This window comes from Lepisma saccharinum, chromosome 7 (genome assembly GCF_977018435.1).
Source record: "Lepisma saccharinum chromosome 7, izLepSacc3.1, whole genome shotgun sequence".
Taxonomy (NCBI): Eukaryota; Metazoa; Arthropoda; class Insecta; order Zygentoma; family Lepismatidae; genus Lepisma; species Lepisma saccharinum.
This window is the reverse complement of record NC_139235.1, coordinates 70,310,909-70,338,285: the sequence shown is the minus strand read 5'-3', so window position 1 is coordinate 70,338,285 and position 27,377 is coordinate 70,310,909. Positions and strand designations below refer to the sequence as shown.

Sequence of the window (27,377 nt, the reverse complement as noted above, 5' to 3'; positions counted from 1 at the left end):
CCATGCACCACACTCCACTGGGCCTCAGAACCCAGTAACTATAAGCTTTATATTAATATACATGGCAGAATCAATCTGAGCTACACTAAAATTCAATTCCTGGGATTTTGACAGAAAAACACGCTATAAGCAATAAGATCATATGGGAACTTGGCTTAATTTTAAGTATAAGCAAATCTGTCTGAGAGGCTTTCACCCTTTCTACACTAGAATTCAAAATTCTTAAAATTAAGAGCATATCACACTGGAAGAAGGGGTATAGGCCCCTCTTGGCATTGTCTTAAGTACGGGTAAATCTATCTGTTGAGCCCTCGCCTTTTCTACACTAGAAATTCAGAATTTCTTAAAAATCAGAGCATATCACACCTGAAAAATTGGGGTATAGGCCTCTCTTGGCCTTGTTTTAAGTATAAGCAAATCTGATTGTTCAATCAAATAGCCTCGCCTTTTCTACACTTAAAAGTTGCGCTGTCCGTACCGTAAACCCCACTACTAACTTGCACTCGAAAATTGCGTTAGTCATAATTTAAATTTGGTTCTTAATGCTATAAAAGCTAACCGGGAAAAAGCACTGTTTTTGTTTTATAATTATTCAGAATGTCTATAATTTTTGGCAACAGTAATCTGCAATCTCTTGCAATGGTAACAGTTAAATCTGGAACAAGAAATAAGCCATACCCAACTCTCACAACACTTGATTCGATAAGATGGGCAGGAAGATAGTAGTTGTGTATACTATTAAAGAGAGGCTTTTTGATGTTTTGAATTTTTTTCTTATATGACTTAAGGGGAAAATTGAATATTTGAGTTTATTTTTATTACTGACTGTTCAACGTAAAGTTTCGGAGCAGATGGATATCACTTCATTACAAGCAGACTCTCATTGTACGGCTGCATAATCTCTTACGGAACGCTCTCTTAGAAATGACTGAGCTTCCCTCTTGTTGAAATTATGAAAATATATGGCTAGTAGGAGGATTTCAAGTGAATTCTCTGACAAAACAATCAAAAAGATAATGAAGCACTTTGATGAACTCTGTCCTAAGACTTGCCAACATGGAGAGCTGGCTCAACGTATCAATATTGTACCCGATGATAGACACAATTTGCTTACAGCCAGATAATCGTTTTAAAGGCACGAACCCAGATGTAGACGCACAGAAAGTGATACAGCCTTCATTTTGTCAAGATCTATGATTTTATCAATGAGCTTTGCTAAGAAGCTGAAAAATTGCATGAACATTTCCAAACCTTTATTTCAGTCACAAATATTATCAGAAGTTCTTTCAAACACAAGATAAAGGACATGAATGATGTGAAAGAGCTTGCTCATCTCCATATGATATAACATACAGGGTCCGTTCTGAAAGTAGCAGAACTGTCCGCAGCGCAGCGTGGCGCGAGAATCGGTCGAGGGTTCGGGTGGCAGTGGCAGTGGGGACCTTAACCTTCAAAACAAGGCCTCGCTCAGTTTCTTGCGAGCAGTGGTTGAGGTGCAATCGCTCGTGTTGTGTACACGGAAAAAACGTCGCGTCGATAATTTACAGTTGGTGGATTTGGTGAAAATGGAGCGCACTTTGGAACAGCGCTACGCTGTGAAATTTTGTGTTAAATTAAAAAAAATTTTACGGAGACTTTAACCATGCTACGGGAATCTTAGGGCGAGGAAGTGATGTCCCGCGCGCAAGTTTACACATGGCACACGGCGTTCAAGGAAGGACGGGAAGTGGTCGAGGACGAAAAACGCTTAGGGAGGCCGTCTACGTCAAAAACGGAGGAAAATGTGGCCCGTGTGAAAGCTCTGTTAGTCAAGGACAGGCGTTTAAGTCCCCAGATGATTGCAGAGGAGGTGGGACTGGCGAAAACGCAAGTTTTTGAAATTGTTACCCAAAACTTGAACATGCGCAAAATCTGTGGAAAAATGGTTCCGAAGATTTTGACGGACGATCAAATGCAGTGTCGTGTGCGAATTGCCCGCGAAATTGTGGAACGTGTGGACGGTGACGAAACGTTTCTCGACCGAGTGATAACCGGGGATGAAACCTGGCTATTCGAGTATGACCCCGAAAGCAAGAGACAAAGTTCAGAATGGCACACCCCCGCGTCCCCTCGTCAAAAGAAGGCCCGGATGAAAATCAATTATCCTTGTCTTGACTTCTTTTTGTTTCCCAAGGTCAAAAAGGTGCTCAAGGGGAAGCGTTTTGCGTCAATTTAAGAGGTTCAAGCTGCCACGACCGCAGCATTAAAGAGGGTGTCAGTCAAGGACTTCCAGGACTGCTGTGAACAGTGGAAAAGTCGCTATACTCGCTGTATTGAGGCTGAAGGTGCCTACATTGAAGAATATTGACAGCAGTTGTAATTGTCATCAATAAAGTTTTTGCAAATAAATAAGTTCGGATACTTTCAGAACGGACCCTGTATTTTAGTTTATTAAATTCCAGTTATCCGGATGTGTTCACGAATTGTTTCGTGTACAGTCACCAGCAATAGAAATGGGGCAAGTAGATCCTGAAATACTGGCTTCCCTGGAATACATTATGTGTGTTGCCCAATTCTACGGCGACTTCAATAACAACTTTTTAATAGGAAGTTCTGCTATCGCAGTAGTTAGGTAATACACGCAACGCATTGCAGGAAGCCAGTATTTCAAGATCTAGTTATCCCATTTCTATTGCTGGTGACTGTACCTTACAGTACAGTAGCAAAGACAGAAAGATCGTTTTCTAAATTTAAAATTATAAAAACCTATTTACCCAGTACTATGAGTGAGTAATACTCTTAGTGGTGTGTCTTTACTTTCAGCTGAAATGTCATTTATAAAGTCACAGAATTGACTTTTTAAATATTGCTTTCAGAATAATATGCTGTGGAAATTATCTGTAAGATTATTATACTTTACCAGTATCGGTGATCGGATGCTAAAACTCGAGAGGCAAGGACAGTTAACTTAAGAAAAAATTGGTACAGAATGCTTAGCATTGAGCGACCATAGCGCGGGGGGCAACGTTGGGGGCAACTGTCCCTTATGCTTCCCCCTTATCGCCGCCAGTGTACATTACTATACAATATCCTCCACAAGATGTTCAGTGCACTATTCGAAATTCCTAATGCTGAAATGAATTACAAAGACACATACTACTGGAAAGCACACATTTAATCTAAAGTTGAATACATGGAAGTTGAACACCATAGATGTGTGTGTAATTATTAACATTATCGATGTCTGCGATTAGGAAGCTTGACGCGTCAACGTTTGCACGTTGAACGTGCACGCCGTTTGACCTGACCTTTGCTTGTCTGGCGTGACCCGACCTCCTTCTGGTATAGATTTTCCCCTCTTTCTAAGGAAAGTAACTCGCTTCCCCTTTTATCACTCCCGTTCGATAGCCATTATCCTGAGTTGACAGCTTGAGCCCACTTTGCTTCCGCGAAGTATTAAGGCGTTGCTCCCATGCTGTTAGGATGTTCAATTTGGCACGGTGCATGACGAAATGGCGCCCAACATGGGGCATTTTTTTCATTTAAGAGATTATTATTATTATTGTTCATACAAAAGATTATTATATACAAGAATAGTAGCACTATTAAATTTTTTTTTCTGTTTGTTGTTTATTGCTAAATGAGCTGGCCACTTGAATTTGAAAAACATACACGAGCTTCTACTGTGAGCTCTTGTATGATGTATCATCAGCTAACCACATCCATTTAGATAACATACTAACACACACGTACACACACCACACATACACTCACTCACACACACACACACACACACACACACACACACACATATATATATATATATATATATATATATATATATATACGTATATTCATACATACATACACGCACATACATACTTACATACATACATACTTACATACCGGGCCTCCCCGGTGGCGTAGTGGTAACGTCGTCGCCTTATAATCAAGGCTCATAGTCGTTCGGATCCCACTTTAAACAGTAGGTTAAGTCCAATTAGACAATCTATGCATAAAGTTGACTTAAAATGACAACTCAAAATATATCCAGAAGGTCTCAATCTTAGGGTATATTAGGATTTATCCAATAGAATATACAGTTAAAAGTGTACTGTTTGCCTCCCGTTCTGAACGTTATCTGTGTATTTAAACATCCCTTACTGACCTACTCCCACTTTTCATTACAAAGTAACTTCTTTGACCTTGAAAACAATATGGCAGTATATTTATTTAAGCAACAATGCCTCTGTCTTTATTCTCAATTTGAGGCATTCGTCCAGTAGAGATCAATAGAAACTCAAAACATTGAGATAGGCCTTACAAGGGCCGAGAGGACAAAGAGGGTATAGCGCAGATGTTCCCTTTCAAGAAAGAGTGATACTTCCACTCCGAGGGTTCATCTGCAGAAAGGAACAAAATTACAGAGAAGTGAAAGAGATCATCTGACTGCAGACCTCATCTTTTAAGCTACTTTGTGCACAGCATCGACCTACTGCACTGTCTTATTACAAGGATTCATTAAAGCTTTGTGCCTGGAATATCCTCAGTTTCTTTCATCACTTCTCAAGAGTTAATTATCTCCGTCTTTTGTTCATTCTTCAGATACAGTTGCCATGAACTCAATTTTCGTCTGTTATAAATTTCTTTGCTGCGTATCTCAAAGTATTGATGTCTTTATCATGAATTCGTTGATCCAAATTTAGCTTTGGTTTACAATACTCGTCAATTTGGCTTCACAATCAACCGAACAGGCAACAGTATAAAGCATCTCTGATGTCTTAGGTTCTACCAGATTTTTCCGCTTTCTTCCTCTCAGTATCCGATAATCGAAAGATCATGTACTATTTATTATGTAAATATCACGTAATTTATGCCATTTGAATCCGTTTCTGAGCATAGTCACGTTCACATTTGTTGTAGTATTGCGTAAATACAACATGTCGGTGTTGTGTATGCAATGATCACCTGGTTGACAGCCCGAGATAATCTATTCATCATTCGTCGCAAGGAGAGCTTGAATGTTTGTTTACCTAACATGTCAGTATTTCTTGCGGGGACTCAAACACTTTAAACTGTAGGTCCAGTCCCGATTAGCCTTACTGTGCACAAAGTGGACTTAAAACACCAACTCAATCAATCAATCAATAGTTAAGAAAAGTAAGTGTATCGACTATCCAAAATGCTAGATTAAGAAAAGGTAAACTACGTACCAGCTAACTGTAGACCAGGCGAACGAGAACAAGTCTCTGCGCAAGTAGTGACGCGAGACGGCTCCACCAATGAACAGTGAGAGAAACAGGATTGTGTAATGGGAGATGGGAATTACCCGATTTCCTCCTTCGTTATACAGCGTTGCAAACTTTTGAAAAGGATAATACAGAACGCACGTGGCAAACGGACCGTATTTTTGTCTCCAGGTCCGTACGATTGGTTTAAGAATTTCTTAGGGAAATATTAGGGATAAAACTGCAAGAGCAAATTTTTACAAGCCGTGCATTTAGCTTACGGACTAAGGTCTGGACCGTACGGTAGGCAACGCTGCGCTTTCACCACTCGATTTTCCTCCTCCTCCTCTGTCGATATGCGCGGCACTGCTCTACAGTTAGCTGGGACAGGGTATAGTTATTGCCACTTGTTTAACAGTGACGATGAGAATGCGAGGAGTTAAGCTTTTCCGGTATTCAAGTATAAAAGATGTTGCTGCTAAATAATTCTGTGCATAAAACAGTAAGCAAGGTGTTAGATATAGTTGTTTACTAACGTCATATCTCTAGTATGATTTCGTACTCGTTGTAAATCGTTCTCCCTACGCTACAGCCTGGGTATAAGAATTTTAATATGGCATGCTATAACGAAATTCTCAGGAGTTATTTTAGTAAATTCACAAGCGCCGCGGGTTCGAATCCCAGTCTGGGCATAGGCGTTCTTCGTGAGTGTCTGTTTATCAATTTCTTCACATCATCATCCTCATCTTCGCGATTAGTGGCAGAAAAGTGAAGTAAAATAAAGCAAACCAATCAATCATATGCAACTTGGGGTCTATCCTGTTGACCTCCGTGGCTAGCACATCGCGATACGAAGCTAGGGGACCTGCTTCACGGTATGGGCACGTGTGTTCTTTGTGAATGTACCTTCGTCAATTTCACCATATCATAATTCACAGTCACCTTGTAATCAAGGGGTCCCGGGTTCGATCCCCGATGGAAACACATTTCACAGTGGTTTGTACCTCACCCTAAAGTATAGATCCACTCCCGGTTAGCCTATCTAAGGATAAGATGGACTTGAACTATTGTCGTATGAAACTTGGTTCGTATTCTATGCTTCTTAAGAATACTGAACAGTGTAAGGAGCACCATTACAGTTTATATCCAAACTACGTATCTCATTAGTAATCACATCACAAATTGAAGTTCATTGTTGTTTTTACAATTGTCTTCCCTTATATCGCCGTGTTCTTTCCCTTCTTTTCAAGCGTGCCCCCCCTAGATCATATCATATAATTCCCAAATAGGGTATTACTTAAATACTGAGTCACTTTTTGTAACTTTACTAAATTTTTTCGGTACTTTAGTATTATACGGACTACCTGGTGAGGTTAGGTTAGGTAGTCCGTATAATACTAAATTACCATTTTTCCTTTTCTTCATTCACCATATAATACATATGGTGAGGCCTCCCCGATGGCACAGTGGTTTCGTCGTCGCCTTGTAATCAAGGGGTCCCGGGTTCGATTCCCGGTGGAGGCGCATAGTGGTTGGGATCCAACTTTAAGCTGTAGGTCCAGTCCCGATTAACCTTACTGTGCATAAGTGGACTTAAAACACCAACTCAATCATTCAGTCAATACATATGGTGAACCTAGTAGCAAAATCGACTTGGAACCAGTTAAACAAGATGAATTAAGGAAATATATATCCTGATCCCCCCCCCCCGTTCCCCGAACCTTACCGCAGCATGGTGCTAAGGTGCAAGCATGCTATTAGAAAACTGTGTGTGTTGAATTTTATACTATTTTAAGGGAAATAAAAATCCCCCCAATCCCTCCCCTCCCCTGTGGGCACCCCTGCTTGTAAATGACTACTCAGGAAACCTTTCTGTTATGCAAGCAGGGGATCGACAACCCGCTTGTTTGTGGCTGTTTAGCAACGGGACATTGTATGCCTTGACGCCAAACTGTTTTAACACGATACCTCTCCGGGGCTACGCCCATTCGTTGTTTATTCTGAAAACGTGCCTGCCTTGTCGAGTCCACGGCCACCTTTGCCCCATGAGGCTTCTATACCAATCGATAGCTTTTCCGAGGAAATGGATCGCTTTGGAGGAATTCACTGTACGCACCAACAACCTCGCGCTTCTGTTGCACGGAACATTTTTTAATGTAATTGAAAGATTCCAGGGTTCAATCCCCACTGTGAACTCCAGGCCCCGTCGCGATTGACCCATCCTTGCAATAAGTGGACTAAAGACAAATTTGTCTTGTCACCGTTAAGTCCAACTTGATTGATTAATTTGGTTTATTTTACTTCGCTTTTTCTGCCACTTTTGGCTATGAGGATGATTGATCAAATAATCAATTTGATGCAGGAACACTTGCAAAGAACACCCATGCCGAGGCTGGGATTTGAACCCGTGATCCCTGGCGTTGTAGCACGGAGGCATTAATTCCAACTCTAGAGGTGACGCATCAACAGATGGCTTTTGTTTGAGTTTGTTTTTGTGTCCAATTTATGCACAGAAAGGCTAATCGGAACTGGAGGTACAGTTTAAAGCGTGATCCGAACCACTATGTGCCTCCACCGGGCATCGAACCTGGGACCCTTGATTACATGGCGGCGACGTTACACCATTATGCCACTGTATCTTACTAATTACCTGTGGGATATAATGATACGTTTTTCTGCACATATGAACCAGGATGCATGGAACATATGGAGGTTACGAATTCGTGCCGTAAGCACAGCTTCACTTTATTCCTGTGTGAAGCTTTATTCCATTATTTGCCTCTCTTTCTGTGTGTGTGTGTGTGTTGAGGGACTAGTTCTCTCTCTGTTTCGTTCTAACCACTTTCCCTATGTCTCCTTTCACTGTAGCTTCCCCCTCTGTTATTTCGATTTATTTTCCCTCAATTCTGCCCTTTCCTCTTTGTATCGTTCTCTGTTCTCTTACTCTCTCCCCGGAGAGAAAAATATAGAAGTAGGAATGAAAAGGAGGGAGATAAAAGGAAAAGATACAGACAGAGAAAGGGAAAGATAGAGAGAGAGAGAGAAAGAGAAGAGAGGGGGGGGTAGCTCTCTATTTATTTGTTATTCTCCAATATCTTTCATCTCTTGACACCCTATTTGCATCGATGTCTTTATCACACTTTCTCATTCCTAGTATATAATATTTCCTCTTCGGCATGAAAATACAGTAAAACCTCGTTAATCCGGACTAATGGTGGCATAAGTTGACCTATTTAACGAAAGTCCGGATTAACTGAGATAACCTAAAAGAACAGTAAAAACAGCATTAAAACTACGTTTATAGCAACAAAACATGTTTATTATAGTGTATTTAAAGGGTATAGGCCTGAATACGGTATGCAGTACAGCACAAAGTCTGCGGGAAACAGAATTTCATCAGTGGTTGACATTTTTTTGGAAAGTTCTCTTATTTACTTCTAACCACATTTAAAACCTTGCATTCTTCTTTTTTTCTGCCTTTTGCTGTCCGGATTAACGAGGTATTACTGTATAAACGACCACCATTCACCGCCTTAAACAAAATCGAAAGCAACCTATATTTTTCTATTTGTTTCTCATCCTAAACAGAAAAACCCTATTGTTACAACAACTGAACGCGTTGAAATGCAAACCTACAACCTCCCACCCCTGGATGCCAGTTGTTCTCTGAGACAACAAAGAATTACGCAGTCGTTTTCCGGTTTTATGACTCCCATCATTTTCCGTGAGACCATAACCTTCGTACAACACCCGGGTACATTTTTATATCCTGATCTCCATCGTCTGTTTTTTTTTTTTACGTGTAGCGTGCTTCTATTAATAGATTAACCAAGCAAAGATGTTACTCGGCGTTTTTTCCACACTTTTAACAGACAATATGCAGCAAGAAAAATATCGTAATTTTTGTGACGAAATATTTTTGTATAAAGGTGTTGTCAGTAATCGAATTCTAGCAAGAACTTGTTCTTCTCCCATTGTGGTCACAGTATTCGTGAGTGATGAATGAATTGACATGGAGATATAATTTATTTTATAATCAATATTGTATTGTACTTGTGTAAAATTTCAGAGGATGTTTATTGCTATAATAGCCGTTTATATGCTCCCTGGTTGTACTGTAATTTTCAATATACATATATTTGTAAGGAACTGATACCTCGATCCCAACAACTTTACTCATAAATACCTTTCTAATTTTTTTAAAGCTTACACATTATATAAATAATATAAATTAAATATAAATTATAAATTGACTGTCCTCTTGACATTAACTGTTAATAAATAAGTTATGGCATAATTATAAAGAGCAATAATTCGACAACTATAAAATTAACTGTCCCAGCTAACTGTAGAGCAGGCAAACGAAAACAAGCCTCTGCGCGAGTAGTGACGCGAGACGGCTCCACCAATGAACATGTGAGAGGAACGGAATTGCGTGGAGTGGGGGAAAGCGCCTGCCTTCCCAGCTTCGTTCTGGCCACTCGATTTCTCTTGCTTCTCTGACGCTATGTGCGGCTTTCATCCAAAGTTAGCTGGGACAGGGTAAAAGTTCATGGCTGACCAGCCAGTCTAATTTCCACGCGCTGGAAGAAATATCTGCCCTTATCAGTGTTTGCTTCCCTCTGGAATTGTTTGCTGGAAATCCCTGCGGACAATTTCCTGAACTAATGCAATTAAGGGTTTTTGCTTGTTTACCGTCACCGAGGAACCTGGTTGCCCCGGACACGGAGATCTCAGCGTTACAGACCGGGAGATCTGTTTGTGCTCAGTCCAATGATCTTTGACCTTTTCCCGGGCGTAAAACGGATGTTTCAGCATTGATAGATTTTAGAGTCGTGTCGAATCTTAGTCACACGGGAATGGAAGGTAAGAACTCATTCCAAGGTTTGCAAACAACATGTATGTACAGTCTGTAACAAAATAACTTCATCACTGAACACAATGAAACGCAAACTGTGTTTTAGGTGATATATAGACAAATATACCGCTCATATTTTACTTTAGATTAATCCTGGGCCTTGTTTTATATGTCCGTTAATAATTAAAGCCTGGATATTGACCTTTTGTCATTTTTTTATTTTTATTTTCAGTAAAATAATTATTACATGTTGATTTTGAACAAACTGACATTATTAATAAATCGCATTCAACAACATTTTATTTTAGCTAGTTTTTTTTTAGTTTTTGCTAACAAAACTCAATGTGTCTGCTCAAACTATGAACAGGGAATAACCCATTGAACATTAAGAGAAACATGAAAATTATTACAACACAAATGGCACTTAGAACTTGGTATGCCACCCCTTACAGGCGGCAGCCATTTGCCACAGACGTCAGAGACAACTGTTGGCAGAGAGTGGAATGAAAGACAGCAGTGTAAAAAATAACAAAAAAGAATCAAGATGCACCAAGGAACAACCTGAGGTGCAATTTGCCATTGGCCATTGTTTTGCACATTATTACAATGGCAATTTAAACATATTTCAATATTCCCCTCATTTTTTAGCGGTGGTGTAGTTGTATTGTTACAGACTGTATATTCTGCTTCAGAACTGTCGAACACAAGACGACAATAACAAACATGGCAAACACGAAAGTATTACATCTACATACATGATGGAGAATCGATTATGGAATTGATCGATCGATTGGTTGATTTGATTTCGCCTTGTAATCAAGGGGCCCCGGGTTCGATACCCGGTGGAGGCACAAGTGGTTCGGATCCCACTTATTGTAGGTCCAGCCCCGATTAGCCTTACTGTGCATAAAGTGGGCTTAAAACAACAAATCAAATCAAATCAAAATCGAACCCGGGACCCCTGGCGTCATAGCACGCTGTCCTAACTACTCCGCCACGTAGGGCGGCAATCATTTATTGAAAAGCAGAAAAGCAAGAAGAATGACAAAAGCTTGATGGTTATATCACAGATAAACATCGTTACATGTATATATTTCTGGTGTGGCGTGTAACGTTAACCAGTAGACGCGTTGTTGTTGTAGTGTGTATATGCTTGCAATTAAATAACTCGAACCTATATAATGTTGCATTGAATAATATAATTGTCACACAAACAAACAAATTTATGTGCCAAACAATCCTCCATGTTTTCCTCACCATTCGTCTGGCGTGAATGATTGATTGAATTTTGATTTTTTTTTTGTTTAAAGTCCACTTTATGCACAGATAGGCTAATAGGGATTGGACCTACAGTTTAAAGTAGGATCCGAACCACTGTGCAATGTGCTTCCACCGGGTACCGAACCTGAGACCCTTGATTACAAAGAGACAACATTATCACTACACCATCGAGGAGGCCCCATGCTTGAATGATCAAAGCACGAAAAAACCTCAGACAGGATTAAGGCTTTTCTTTGTAACGTGTTGATATTTATCTTTCTATCGTGTTTTCTTATTTTTTTTCGCTTGTCCCCCAATTTTAGCTAATCGCAACATTGAGTACGAATGATGATTACATGCAATTGACAAAGAAACGCTTACAAAGGAATAACCATGCCTAGCCCTGTCAGGTCTAAAAGGCACACACAGTCTAGGAATTTTAAGGTTGTACCTAGAAGTAATTGTACAGCAATTTCATTGAAGTGAATCTGATAGCAAATTATCTGTAGAAAACGGTGATACTACGATTTTGCGTACGTTTAATATGGCTGATTATCCAATTCATACTTGCAAGACGATCAAACATTTTGGAACACGAGCTAACATTTTGGTTAATATCTTGCTTGGCATTGCAAATACGGAAAAGTTTCTTTTTGATAAATTATTACTTACAAAATCACCTTTCTAATGATATATGATCCATTATTGTAAGATGAATATTACACCTTGCACCTGCAAGCTGCGAAGTAAGGCAAAACCGATATTTTCACGAACGCCCAAAGAGGGCAGAAATACGCATATGCGGCTTTGGAACCCTACTGTGGCTGAATTAATATTCCAGAAATTCATGTTTTTTTATTAGCATGATGATGTAGCCTGATCTATACTGAGCCAAATGGGGTATCATTGTGACACCACAATTCTTAGTTTCCCAGATATAAACTTTTTTGGTGTGCTCTTCAAGTTCAAACAGCTCTGGTATGGAGACTTTACTACGGAATCAACCCCAGCGGTCGATAGACCAGGACTCGAACTCAAAATCTTATATGGCTAAATCATGAGTACACACCCAGCTGAGCTTGTACAGTCAACGGCAAATATAATGGTAGGCAAATTATCCATCGCTATTTTCATACCTTTTTTTATTCTACATCCTGTGTTGTTTTAAAGGAATGAAACTATGTTGGTTCTAAGCAGGCATTGTTCTCTGCTTATTCACATCATTATAAGAATTAATTGTCATTACATTGTGTAATTCAGACCGAATGAAAATGGTGGTGGACAATTCGCCTCCTGTTTCTTTTGCCGTTGGGTGTACCTATGTACCAACCTTAGCGGCGAAGTGAATATCATAGCGTGCTACTACTTCAGGAGTCCAGAGTTCGAACCCCAACCTGGAATGGTATCCCTTCACCAGTTTCATCATATCATCACTAGACCTCAGATTTTTAGGTTCTAAAAAGTGTGCTTTTAGCTTCCTAAAATAGGCTCTAAAAATCCTAAAATAGGTTCTAAAAACCTTAAATTAGGCTCGAAAAATCCTGAAGTAGGTTGCAAAAGACTTAATTTGGTACAAAATTTCTGAAAAATACGGATTAGATACAATCGTTAAAAACAAAATTTCACAAGAACCGTAATAACCAAATATTCATTTTCTAAACAAATTTTCATTTCTTTATATCATTTTCAAAAGTATCTACAAATTATTATAATACTGCACTTGTGCTGTTACTTGTTGATATGAAAAATGAATTACGTATGTATAATTTGCTGCACAATATGAGGGTGGCTACTCACTTGCAATTCCTTGAATTCCGGGTATTACACGTGAGTTATTGGCTCCGGAAATTATGCGTGAATTATTGGCTCTGGAAGTTATTCATGAATTTTGGCAAAACATGAAAAAAAGGTACAACCGGATTTTGTTTTTCATTTTTCATTTTTTCTCCGTAGACGTTAAAAATTGAAACTTTTATTAATCCATATCCCATTTAAATTTATACATATTTATTAATGCCATGAGGCAAGTTTCTCTCAGATTAGCTTTTATTTTTTTAGGAATAAAAACAAAGCTACTTGGAAAATAAAACAAAATTTTCTCAATCCGTTAACTTTGTTAGTGTCTTTTGAAGAACAATCTATCTGACAGACGGAAGATTATTACAAAATAATATATCTTGAAGTTGATTACGTAAATTTTTTGGTACATTGGAATCATACGAACACTTTACATTGTTAATCTTTTTTGTGTGCGGAAGGGAGTGTGAGAGTCGGTATTACGTAAGGTTGGAATAGAGAAAACATCTGCTTGTATCCTTGAATTTTTGGTTTGGTTTGGTTTGATTTGGTGTTTTAAGTCCACTTTATGCACAGTAAGGCTAATCGGGACTGGACCTACAGTTTAAAGTGGGATCCGAACCACTTGTGCCTCCACCGGGTATCGAACCCGGGACCCCTTGATTACAAGGCAATGATGCTACCACTGCGCCATGGGGAGGCCCTCCTTGAATTTTTGGAAAGTTCGCTTTGAAAACCAGGAATTACACTTGAATTTTATCATGGTTCTAGTAATCACACTCAAACTCCACCTTTTGTCTGTGAGGATCATTTCATGTCCTGAAAATTATCTTTCAACAAAAAAATAGTCAGTACTGCAATTGTAATCAAGGGGTTCCGGGTTCGATACCCGGTGGAGGCACATAGAGGTTCGGATCCCACATTAAACTGAAGGTCCAGTCCGGATTAGCGTTACTATGCATAAAGTGGACTTAAAACACCAAATCAATCAATCAATCGAAGCAATTTTGAATGCTAGAACATTACTTTGCAAGGCGTAAATGCCAAAAAGGACCAAACTGGCACGAGAGTGAGCAGTTTGCACTTTGGACTGTGCAGGCAGTAGAGACGATTGGGTGCCAAAACTGAGAATGGAGAGGAGGGGGTGGGGTGGCAAGGACAGTTTAATAGGCAAGGCTTAGAATTAAAAGTCTATAGTGCAGGGGTAAAAATTAGAGGTGAACTATCCCCTTTTGCCGCCACTGTCTGCAGGTAACAGTGGCGTCAGAAAACGTTTGTTTTGTTTAAAGTTTTGATAAACATCATATACTTGGAGGGAGGGAAATCGACAGAGAACATGTTTCAAACACGCCAGTCATTGAATTATTTCGGCACCAAACCTAGTAAATACCTCTGTGAGATATAAAAATCCTGTAAAACCTAAATGAAAAAATATATAAGAACCTTAAAAAATGTTTAATTTAAGCACATAAACCTAAAATAGGTTCTAACAAGCAAAATAGGTTATTTTAGGCACTATAAAACTTAGTCAGTTGTTTTGTTTTTTAATGAAACGCTGACATAACTTGTTATTTCTTATTTACCTGCAAAGGAAAAATAAGTTAAAAACCTAAACTCCGAGGTCTTCACTCACCTGCGCGATTAGCCTAAAACGGAATAGCGAAGTAAGATAAATCACAGCGATGAATGTATGTCTGGAACATTGACTATTCTCGCCTTCATAATAATAAGGTTGTCATATACTTTTGAAGAAAAAGTCGCCTGAAACTACTGAGGTAACACCACTGAAATCCTCGATCACGATAGCTTTGAATATCGGCATTTGATTACGTGAACTCTTGGTTTGCACACAATCGAACCCCATGCCTGACTTGTTCCATAGGAATAAAACAGGAATTCTTACAACTCGCACCCGCTAGTATTAGGTAGATTAGCATATTGCCTTGGCTCTCCAGAGCAAAAATATTCCGAGAGTTGCAATTCAAGAACACGAAAGTGACGTGTCAATATCGACCTTACTGGGCGTTGGCTCTCCTCAGGTTGCATCGCCCCGCGTGACTGCTTGCAGGATCCTTGAACTTAATCTAGGCTAGATTTTCCTAGTATAAGGATCTTGTGCTGCTGCAGAAGCCGAAATCTAAGTATCGTGTGTGCACGTGCATTATAAGTCTGACCTATAACAAAAATTGTTCAGATGGATTCAATACGTTTTTAAAAATATAGGATATTATCGTTTCTGTACGAAGCCCTATGTAACCAAACTATAATTGATCAACAGCATATAGATTACTCATTGTTGCCTACTGTGGAGCTGCTATCGTTTACTTGTCAATTACTAAAAATAAAGACGGTGATATTGTATAAATGTCTTGCATTCTTTGGAAAGTTTCATTTAAGTTCGCTTTATATAAAGAAAAGCTAATCGGGACTGGTCCTAAAGTTAAAAGTTGGATCAGAACCACTATGTACCTTCATCGGGTATCGAACTCCTCGATTACAAGGCGATGACGTAACCACTACGCAATCGGATAGAACCTTTTGCTTATTTTTATATTGCCATGGCACACCACATTCTTTTTTTCTTTTGCGTCGTGTATATGTTACTTAAGGTGAATCCCTAATGAAGATGAATGGTGACGATGAAACCAATGAAGAGGACACTCACCGACCAGGATTCGAACTTGGAACATTCGGTGGCGAGATCGTTAGTCGACTGCTCAGAGCACTCCGGCATGAAGGCGATTCATATCGTTCCATGATTCAATGAAGAAGTGCGTATGTACTACTATTCTTTTTATTAATATTGGTTTATTTATAGCAAACATTTTTATGCTTCTTTTCTTAGAAAATGATTTTGTTATTGCGATTTTTTTTTGTGTTCCAAAACAACTCGCTTCTTCAATTTTCACATCTGTGAACATCTGATTCGAAAATGTTGAAACCCCCTAACTTCAGAGCATCTACTTTGGAATCCTGAACAGTTTCAATCTCAGACTGAGAATTTTGTAACTGCTTTAATTACTTCACTTCCCATGTATGGAGATATGAAGTATGATTATAATTGTAGAAACAACCGTTCAAATACAATTTGTAATAGTTATATCCCGGGAGCTTTGCACGAACTTCTTCGATACATACTGTCTAGAATATTCTAAAAATGCCGAACCTAATAGTATGATTCTAGGAAATGGTTACATTTTATTAGGAGCGCGGAATTGGTGTATATTGCTGCGAGTTTAAAGACAAATAATGCTGAATCGAGTCTGAGAGGGAAAAGGTAGCTATTTCAGGAATTATGTGGTATATCAGGCTTAGCTGTAAGACGTTAACAGCCATTGTAAGCATGACAGAAATCTGTATAATGTGTTTAGGGAATGTATTTTCCTTAACCTTAGAAAGCTAACGTAAAACATACGATCCAAGATGACCATATTTCACCGTACACCCCTTAGTCGGTGGGCAATGGACTCGCCGGCTCAGTTTCGCTCACCACGTTGCCTTTTTGCGTGTCGGTTTATAGCAGACTCAGTTGCCAACCGGCCACTGGTATAGTTGTTTTCAGAACGTACTCGTACGTTTTACACGTTAGCTTCTCCGCCTGGATTTTTGCTGGAAACCTTTCTTGCGAATTTTTTTCATTATTGTGTATAGTTTGTGAAGTTTTTAGTGAGGGTTATGTTTTGATTGAATTAAACTTCAAATTATTTATAAGCACCAAAAATGAATCCTCTAAACCAGCCACGCACAATCTGCGGTATTTGTCCATCGGCAAAGAGGAGGATGACGTCATTGTACTGCTGCCGATGCAGCAAGCCGATCTGTGGGGGCATCGGGGAAAATGCTCTGTGCACTGCAATGATGAACTTTAAAACAGTATTTTTGTAACGAAAATGTTTGTCAAGGTGTATTCTAACAAGTCATGTTCATTAAAATTCAATTTTTTTAAAAAAACCTATTGGTTGTCATAGTTTTTTTAACCGCCTCGTAATACGATACGTTAGCTTAAACGAAACTTTTCATACACGTTAGCATTCTAGGGTTAAAAACATATTGTTCTTGGACTCCTCAAAATGAATCATTATAGTCAATGAGAGATCAAGTTTCTTTGGGATTCTTCTGCTAACGTTACATAGTCAATATCAGCCACAAAGTCAAATGACAACATTAGTAGCATTGCCATGTCACGAAATGTTAAGAACTTATGACTGCGACGTTCAAAATCCAATGAAAAGTACGAAGAGTTTCTACAACTTTAAGAAAATGTTGATGATTTTGGAATCTTCACCAAGCGTCTGAAAATGTATGTTATACCATTTTGAGATCACATGACAATATAGCTAATACAACGTCAAGATTTGTAATAAGATACTGAATGCTTTTCTAGTCAAATAAAGGGATTATTAAAGGGACTCTATACATATTAATGATAAAGTCGCCTAAATGATGTTGTTCTTAGCTTGACCCATTCTTGTTAACCAATTTGACATTTGTTCTTCGCATTTTACATTGTCAAAGAGGACGAGTTGTACGCCGATTGGAAATTCATTGTACAAAATCGCTATTTTGTAGCCGTCAAAAGGCTTTGACGACAAAATTACAATTATTCACGTTTACTTATAGTGCAAAATGGGAAGTTGGAATACGGCGCAGTCTAGAGAAAGACAGCCCTTCCCTGCGGATTGATTTCTTACGTATCAGTGACAATTTCATCAACAACCTGTAACATCGACCCCCAGTGTTGCCATTATGTAGTACAAATAAATCACTTGGCTTGAGTCAGGGTTGTTAAAGGTCCAGGAACCCAAAAATTCTAATGGGTTTTATATGTGTCCCGCAACAGGACCGAAACCTTTTTTTCTAGCACAAGTTAAATTCGGTCCAGGACCGTAATTGAATTTATCCGGAAAAGGTTTCTGGACCGTATTTAAATTGATCTGGGAAAAAAGGTTCCTGGACCGAATTGAAATACTTTACAGATAAAAAGGTTCTTTACGGTCCATAACCAATTTACGCTTGCTGATTTTCTCTCCTGGGCCGGAATTGAATTTATTTTAAATTCCTGGACCTTTTAACAACCATGACTTGAGGTTCTCACAGCTTCTTATGCAATTGCCATTTCTTCGACCCTCAACGAATATAAGAAACAGATTTTATTATTCTTTCCGCAATCCTGTTCACGACATACTTAAATTCAACTGACATGGGTTTAGTGTATCCTGCTTATCATTGCAGTCTTGTCACGCAAACTTGTTTTTCATAGGCTGGAAGGATCATCTCGTTCTGTCACGTGGTCTCACCAATATACATATCAACAGTGCATTTTATCTTTGTTCTTGTTCCGCCCCACAACCGTTCAAATTTACCATTAGGCACATTTCGAATTGATATATAATTATGTTGTCTCATAATAACAAACTAATATCTGACGTAGAGAGTTGAATAATTCAAGATAATAAATAAACCATTCATGTGTACATAAAATTAAAAGTAATCGATCAATCTGTTTCTTTATGTTTCGTAAATATCCTAAATACCGAGAAATGCACAATTTGAAAGATAATTCCAGTCCTATACTTTATGTTTTGTATGCTTTGCACCCGAAACATAAATTCGGCAACTTTAAAAACACTTAATTTATCATGAAAGAAATGGTCATATTAAAAAAAAAATCCTTCATATTACGTATATTTAAGTATACAACTTTGTATGTTGGCCTTTTAATCTAGCATTTTTGATTACATGTACTTTAAATATGATCTAGAGTGCAATTATTCCTATTACTCTAAAACTCAAATGCGTTAATTTTGCATTTGTAAATTTGGATGCATATAAATGTTCATGTAAACATATTTAATCAAGAGAATATTGTGAGAATATTCCCTATGTATCAAAAAACATTTCCTATATTTATATCAGCCAGTCCAACCACGTTTGATTACTGCGATGTCATTGTGTGTTGCGTTTTATAGAAAATAACGTTTTATGTTGTACGGTGACCTCTTTTGCCTACAGAATTAAACAAAAAGGGAATATAAATTAACTAAGAAAAGAATTATTCGATTCCATTACATTCTTCTATGTTGAGTATATGAAACTTTCCGACTGAATACGTGTCAAAGTTATAAAGCTTGCAGATAAAATTTAAATAAGAAAGAAACAAGTAATAGTTATTAAATAGTTTTTCATTTTGTTCCGCATTCTTGTTCAAACCTATCGTATTTTGCTCTTATATTTCAGATCTAACATCTACGTAATATTTATGTTTAATTATGGATATTATTATCCAAGTTCGTATTACATTTTACATTAAACAAAAAAAATGTTGTTTTTTTTTACTATTTCACTAATATTAGTTTATAGTAGATGGAAAAGGCGTTTCATTTTTAGCATTAATTTTTAGAACTAATTTTAACAATATCGTTTGTTCCTTAATTTAGAAAATTCATACCACGTTTCTTTCACTTTCCACGATATTTGACATTAGAAACTGTGAATTCATCGTAAAAAGTGATGAAATAAGTATCTACATATAAGTACCACAACACTAAAGAATTAAACGCCCATTCTATCAAATATAAGGTAATATTAGTGACAACTAAAATAGTAAAAATAAGAAAATTATTTATGGAAATGGATGAAGGGGCACTGGCATATGGTAAGACAAGATAGCAGTCCACACAGAGAATTATACTGGATGTGGATTCAGACGTCAGAGCCTCTTCTGGGGGTTTTCTACATGAAATGAAGGTTGATTGTTTAGTACTTTCCAAAAAGGTCAACGCTTTTTTTAGATGAATGTACATATTTTGCGGGTTTTGAAGTTTGTCACGTTGGAAACAAGACTTGCTGTTTATCATTTCATGGAAACACCACAATTTCTATGTAAGTAAACATTTTAGGCAGCAACTCTTATGTTATTGTTAATTTTAACCATGCAAAAGGTAGAATCACTTACCTTTTGTCAACCACTTGAAACCGGAAACTGGACACAACAAACGTCAACGAACTGCTACTTCAAAGGAGGCGTGTTCTTCTTTAACGTTGACCACTGGCTGAAGATTAGACCACAAACAAGTCACATGAAGTCAAAGCACAAGACAAATCACCGCCATCAAGTTTCTTCACGGCTGGTTCACCCCATTTCAAAACAGACACGTAAAGTTCACAAAATCCACATGCGGCTCCCATCTAAGACGCATCGGGGTCCTAGAAATCGCTGCTACGTTGCGGACGGACACTGCTGTATAAACAACAACCGCCCTGCAGAATTCCCGGAAAATTCCAGGCTCCGGGAATTAGAGGAACGAGAATATTAACTCCTGGGGGTTGCGATTTTGTGATTTATAGAGCCCTCAGCGGCAACGGAGTAGCACCGGAGCGATTTCTGCTGGTGGCGAAACTCTGTTGCACTACCGGAGTTTTCTTTTTGTTGACGAAATCCAACGGATGGTTATAATCGTTGTGTCGTAGATACTGGAGTGTTCGAACAGGGAGTCGGCAGCTTAGGTGGCGTCGAAGTCGCACACAGGGAGTGGGTTTCTTATATTGATCCCCCATTCCGTGTTGCTACACGTACGCGAAAGCAGGGTTGCCAATGTTTTTACGCAACATTTTGAAATGTCTTATTCAAAGGTGGAAACAACATGTGGTTGCCGAAATTTTTAAATTTTGACCAGAAACACCGACTAATATTCTTCACGCAAAGCTAGGTGGTTTTACGAATGCCCTTGGGCCTCATATTGAAATAATGTACAGCCAACTGTGAAGATAATAGTAGCAATTTGTCCATCTTTAGTTTCATCCTTTTTTTTGTTTTACATCCTGTGCTGTTTTAAAGAACGAAATTCTGCTGATTCGAAGCAGATATTGTCCTCTACTTATTGACTTTTTGTTTCAACTCGTTGCCATTACCATCACATTGTTGAAAACAGACTGAATTAAAATAGACATGGACAATTCGCCTCCCATTTTTTTGCCGCTGGACGTACACAGTGGAATGCACATATATATTGTCCGTGACTATTTTCACTAATTTTTCTCTTGCATCCAATGTGTTTTTAAGGAATAGATTTTTACGTATGATGGTGCATAGGTTCTTAGCAGCTTGTTTGGTATTTTGTTTCAATTCTTGGAAGCTCTCATTGGGTAAAACTAAGAGAATAAACCTGGTTATGGACAATTTGCTTGATAATACTTGTGCATCCAACTTTACACGCTGTCACATAAGTCCCTATATCCCCAGATAGTAAGCAACTAAGAGTGAAACTGAAGGAAACTGGGAATTGTAGCGGAAAATAACACTTTGGGTACTTTAAGCAACTCAATTCAGTGTTGACACCATGCTTCATACCTAGGTATGATTACACCTTACCAGGCGATGATTCTTTTCTCGAAAAATCTGTGGTGCGACGTTGCCAAATGCAGCGCAAACAGCTCGCTTCAGTTGTCTCGTGGTTTCATGTCTCTTCTGCCTACCTTGAATTTGCGGTGTTATTATTTTTTAATTTTTTTTCAAAATTGGTGTTTTTTTTTCTTAATTCATGTTTTTATTTTAGCACACTTGTCTGCAAAATATACCTAAAATTATACCCTCATTGTACTTTTAAACGTAGGTAATATTGTCTATGCCTGTTTGTTACAATTTCATACACTGGAATCAAGTTTTGAGGAAGTTATTTTCCAGTATTTGTCTCGCGATTAATAACGATGTTACGACTCCTGTGTGATGGTAGGTGAGCACCCGATCTCCCGTCAGAACCACACCACTTTTCACGGTGATGGAAAACGTTCCGATAGAAAGTGAAAAATCGTGGGAAATACCCATTTACACGTGGTTTCATGTAGCTGTTAGAATTATTCCCATGCAAATCACGGACCATAATTTTAATTTGGATGACTTTTAGGAAAACGTTCAGGTTATACATGTGCAAATATGGTAAATTTTATTTTTTTAAGGCTAAAACATAAGAATGTTAGATTTTCATAGCATTTTGTTTTCGTTTTTTAAGAACAATTTGTGTTGAAATTCACGAAGAAGGCCACAATTAGCAATTTATGTTCAATTCGCGTTATTTCGCGTTTTCAAAGGGATGAAATATGTGTTCATGTCACTGCACATATATAAATACTGTTTTGTAGCAATTAACATTATTCGGTGTTATCGCGTTTGCGAAAAATCAAGATCCATACCAATAAGTTCAGGGACTTGTGGGACAGACTGTAGAAACATCGCAAGAACTTTACAAAATAACAATTCATTTTTAATATAGTGTGCAACCAGAAAAAAAGTACAAAGAAGGTTATACGAAGAATGATCAATAGGAATAGCAAAGAATGCTCAGGATAGACTGTAAAAGTTAGTAAAAACCTACTGTGGTCGTAATATCTCTTTCTGTAAGATATCTTTGCATGGTTATTGTTCGACCCCCCCCCTCCTTTATTTTTCCTGCTTACTCTTGTGTCCAGTATTGTAACAACAAGTGTATCTAAGGTATGTTGACTTTCAGGTTTTGCATTATGGTTTCTTTCTTTATCATTAAATTGTGCTTAATTTGTTTTCCTCTTTAGTGAATAATCCTGGAATAGAAACTATTATAGCGTCTCACCTGTTCAAGTAGAGAAATCTTTTTAAGATAATATTCTAGATATGATTACAGTAAACAGTCAATGCATTTAGTAGTGCTTTCTCTTTCACTTTCACTAAGATGAATTAAATACTAATTGTGCAAAGTAATAAAAGATTCTACCAATAAACAAGCATAAGCGATCGAGTACAAGAGAAGGGAAAAGCTAGAGGGAAAGAACAAATGACTATCCATTTTAGTTTGCGGCTATTCCGGGTTTCTTCTCATCTTATATTTTTTTTAAAGAAATTGTTATTTATTGTCCCTTTTCTGCCACTTTCGTGGGGATGAGTGATGAAGGGACACTCACAATGAATACCAATGCCCAGGTAGGAATTCGAACACGGGATTCCTGGCGTCGTAGTACGCTGTGCTAACCACTCCGTCACGCAGGTAGGAGTTCTTCTCATCTTCGTTGAGCCTTACGTGTGCATGGAGAACATTGATTTGTAATCATTGTATAAGCGTCGGAAACTTTGATTTATTATGGACTATATTGTACCAATGTATTACATATACAATGACTTGATTCCTCTGGACTTCTTTTCTGTGGGGGTATGTCAAGACTATTGTCTACCGAACACCTGTGCAAGGATTGGACGATTTACGAGAAAGAATTATGAATGCATGTGCGTCTGTGGCACGTCAAACGTTGCGCAATGTATGGACTGAGGTTGAGTACCGACTTGATGTTTGTCGAGCCACCAAAGGAGCTCACTGAGGCGAGTACTGCAACTTTCTCTGCTCATCATAAAATTCTATGATTCCCTCTTCCAAATAAACGTAACCGGACAGTTCTATCACCAACGGTTGCCGAGTTATTCAAATTTCTTATTGGTATATTTTCACCCGGACACACGTACATTGTCCCAGATTTTTTTAGGGGGACGCCCGTGGATCATTGTAATGGAATCAGACAAACGACATTAAAACTGTCGGTAGTTTTCAATCCTCCCAACTCGTTCTAAATGAAGCCATTCATAGGGAAAGCTCCTTCGCTCAGAGTCAGTCGAATTCCAATTTCAGTTTCCAGTGGAAGAAAATTCGAAAGAAAAAAATCATATGGAAAAAGCGACTGAACACGTTCAACTAACCGTCCTTAGCATCGAACCGAAAGGGAGGATTAAGAGTTAAGCGAGAGGGAGAGAGGAAAATGGGATTCCATCTTGTAGCATCTGCAGACTTCACCGTGAACCAAACGAAGCGAATACAACTAAGAAACGGCTACTGGAGGGTTTCTATTCCTCTTTTTATTACAAAAACCCTTCTCTTTTCTGCGGGTTTGGCAAATTTAATCGGAATTTCTGAACGTAACGTACACTAATTTGCTGAAACGCTAGCCTTGCATGTATGCGTACTACTTCCTTCGTTTTACTTCGATTGGAGTGCAAGAGTTGGCCCAACGAATGAGGTTACACAGATCCATCATGCTTCATTTTCCTTGTTTCGAATTTTTGTTTTTGTTTTTCCAGAACACTATAAAAAACCTTAAATATCTACATTGAATTTTGCTGACAATGACCGTTACTCTAGCAAGTTCTGAGAGAAGATCCTCGACGCTTAAGCTTATCAAAACTTATTTGAGATCAACCATGTCAGAGGGCTACAATGCACTATCAATTCTCTCGAGTTTCTCAATGAACAAGAGTATGTCCAGAATTTTCTATTTTGACGGGTGTATGTTCAATTTTAGGGGGTAAAAATGGTAAGTTTGGTGCACCAAAATGTCCATATATTATTGCCTTGTGAAAAGTTTAAGGGGATACACTAAGATTGAGAAAAAACATCTCGAGTAAGCTGGTCGGGAAAAGCACTTAAGTCAAATAAGCTGACAGTTGTTCATGTTTATTCTTTTAATAGTAAACATTACGGACATGAAATACATGTTGGGTCATTACTGTTTATACATAACCAATATAAAATTATACTTATTATTATTATTATATAACTTATAATAATAATACTATTCCATGTGAAAGTGCCCCTGAACCCCAATTTTTAAAATTAAATGCAATGCTGTAACTTTATCCTATCTTGTGAATGAACAATATAAAATTGTCATTTGCATAAAAATTCAAGTATATATAATTAAGTTAAAAGGTAAAAGGTATTTTACATAACTTACATTTAACTTTTTGATTTACTTGTGTTTTCTATTGTGTCCCACGTGTGACAACAAAAAACAATTACAGTAAAACCTCGTTAATCCGGACAGGCAAAAGGCAAAAAAAAAAAGCAGAATGCATGGTTTTAAATGTGGCTTGAAGTCAACAAGAGAACTTCCCCAAAAAAAGGTAGCCAGCCACTGATGAAATTCTGTTTCCCGCAGACTTTGTACTGTACTGTATAGTGTATTTAGGCCTATGCTCTTTAAATACGCCATAATAAACGCGCTTTGTTGCTATAAACGGAGTTTTAATGCACTTTCTACTGTTCTTTTAGGTTATTTCAGTTAATCCGGACTTTTCGTTAAACCGGTCAACTTATCCCCCCAATTAGTTCTGATTATCGAGATTTTACTGTAATTTCTCCTTTAACTGTTACATTTCCCCCTCAATTCCACGAGAATATTCAAAGGTCAATTACCTTCTCTCTTTGTCTTAAACAATTCATTTTTCATCAATTGAAAATTAAAATAAATTTCTTAAGTGTAGAGGCAGTGATTCGTCTGTCTCACCCGTGACACAAAATAGTTCACTTATAGCAACAAATCTGGGTAAGTATTTTAAGGGTAGTAAGGTTTAATCTACAATGTTAAGTTTCATATTTCATTGCACAGAAACTTAAAGAAAAATGTTGCTTAAGTATCAGTAGAATAGTTACATTAATATAAAAAATGTAGTCCGCGTGTCCCACCCGTGACAATGGAATGAATGCCCGTTATTTCTTTTTTAATTTGTTCAGTGAAACTTGAAAGCAACAGAAAATTACATTTTGTAACTTATGTGCCTTCTCCCGAACATCCTAGATATGTTACTAAGGTGACAATATACTAGCCTTTACAAGTATCACACAGAAAAGTGGATGCATGAAATCTATTTGATGCACTAGAAATGCATCGATTGATGCTCTAAAGTGTGTACTTTGGTCTTTGCCAAGAATCAGGTTTGCAGTTTGATGAAATTGTGTGTTGTTTTGATGCATTTTTGTATGTAGTTTTGATACATTTTTGTATGTCGTTTTGATGCATTTTTGTATTCTGTTTGTAAAGGTAACGCCAAAGTGCATAACATGATGCAAGTGAGTATTTCTTGCTATGTCGAGCTGTACTAATGCATCAGATCTGTGCGTTTTTTTATGCTCCTTCCTGCATCTTTCTGACTTTATGCATTTCTTGTTTCAACAGATGCATTTACTTTTCTGTCTGTGGCGAGTCATAAGTGACCCAACCTTTTTCGAGTAACTATAAATGTAAATGAGTTACTTTTTCAAATGTGTTAGTGCAACTCAGTTACTTTTTATCAAGTAACTAAGCAACATTTAGAGCTACATATCTTTATATTTGGACATATTTTGCGAATTCTTTAAACATAACTAGCGGATATCTACTAGATTGTATATAGAAAAGTCATTAGTTTTGTTTATAGTAATTTCAACGTCCAAGTCAAATTAGTGACAATTGTGAGCCTGTGTAGGGAAGTTGCATATATAATCAGGATAAGTCCTCTTCTCGGGGGCTCGTAGCTTTGAAACGGGCTCAAACAGAAATGATTATTAAGAAACGTTGTTTGTCTTATTAACCACTAGCATTAGAGTTGTACAAATAAATATTAAAGAACTGCGTTCTAGGGGAAGCGAATGAATGCACAATGAATTATTTCGAAATTGACATTTTTAACCTTCGCTTGAAAGTTGTTCAAAGATAAAAATGGCAGTCGGGGGTTATTTTAAGGAGGGCTGCTTTTACCACTTTGTTTTTTCCCTACTCTAAGCCTCTCCCCGATGGCGTAGTGGTAATGTCGATTTTTTTTTAATAAAAGGGTCCCGGGTTCGATACCAGGTAGATGGACATAGTGGTTCGAATCAAACTTTAAACTTAAAGGTCCAATCCCGATTAGTCTAACTCTACATAAAGTGGACTTAAAAACAATTTATATATATATAGCTAAATAGGTAAATTATATATACAGGGTGAGTCACCTAAAATTTCCAACGGAAATATTTCGTGAACAGCAATAAATATTGAAAAACTACTTTCGCAGATATATATATAGATCAAATTAATGGACACAATACGTTCAACTATGTAAGGAAGCATGATTTTCAACAGAAACTTAGTTTTTAAAAAAATGAAATCCCTATTTTATTTTCAGCTCATTCGAAAGTACGGAAGAATTCAATAAGAATGGCGTTTGTTACATTGTAATACGTCAAATAGTTCTAAAGTAATTGTAACGTGAAGTTGACGCTTGAAACAAACATTTTCACAAGTTGAGTCGTGTGTCGTAACATACATATCCCCCTTTTGACGCCATTCGTGTATCGTAACAAACATGTTACTCTTCTGCATACAGTGCGATGTGCTTAGGAAAGTTGTTACGTTCGAACAACTACGAGTTACAATAAAATGTGTAGTTTGTACATAAGTAAGCTTTGACAAATTATCTAAAAGGTTCTGATACATCTTTCTTA

At 37.8% G+C, this 27,377-nt stretch overlaps 2 protein-coding genes across 5 annotated transcripts in view; both read right to left on the bottom strand.

Moving 5' to 3' along the window:
• The window catches only part of LOC145990261 (uncharacterized), a 50,756-nt gene extending 30,148 nt beyond the window's left edge, over positions 1-20,608 (bottom strand). The window contains exon 1 of the mRNA XM_083125937.1: positions 20,078-20,608. The gene's annotated coding sequence lies outside the window, so the exon portion shown is untranslated. The remainder of the gene's footprint in view (positions 1-20,077) is intronic.
• LOC145989910 (uncharacterized) overlaps positions 1-27,377 on the bottom strand; it is a 256,257-nt gene that overhangs the window by 65,640 nt on the left and 163,240 nt on the right. The window lies entirely within an intron of this gene.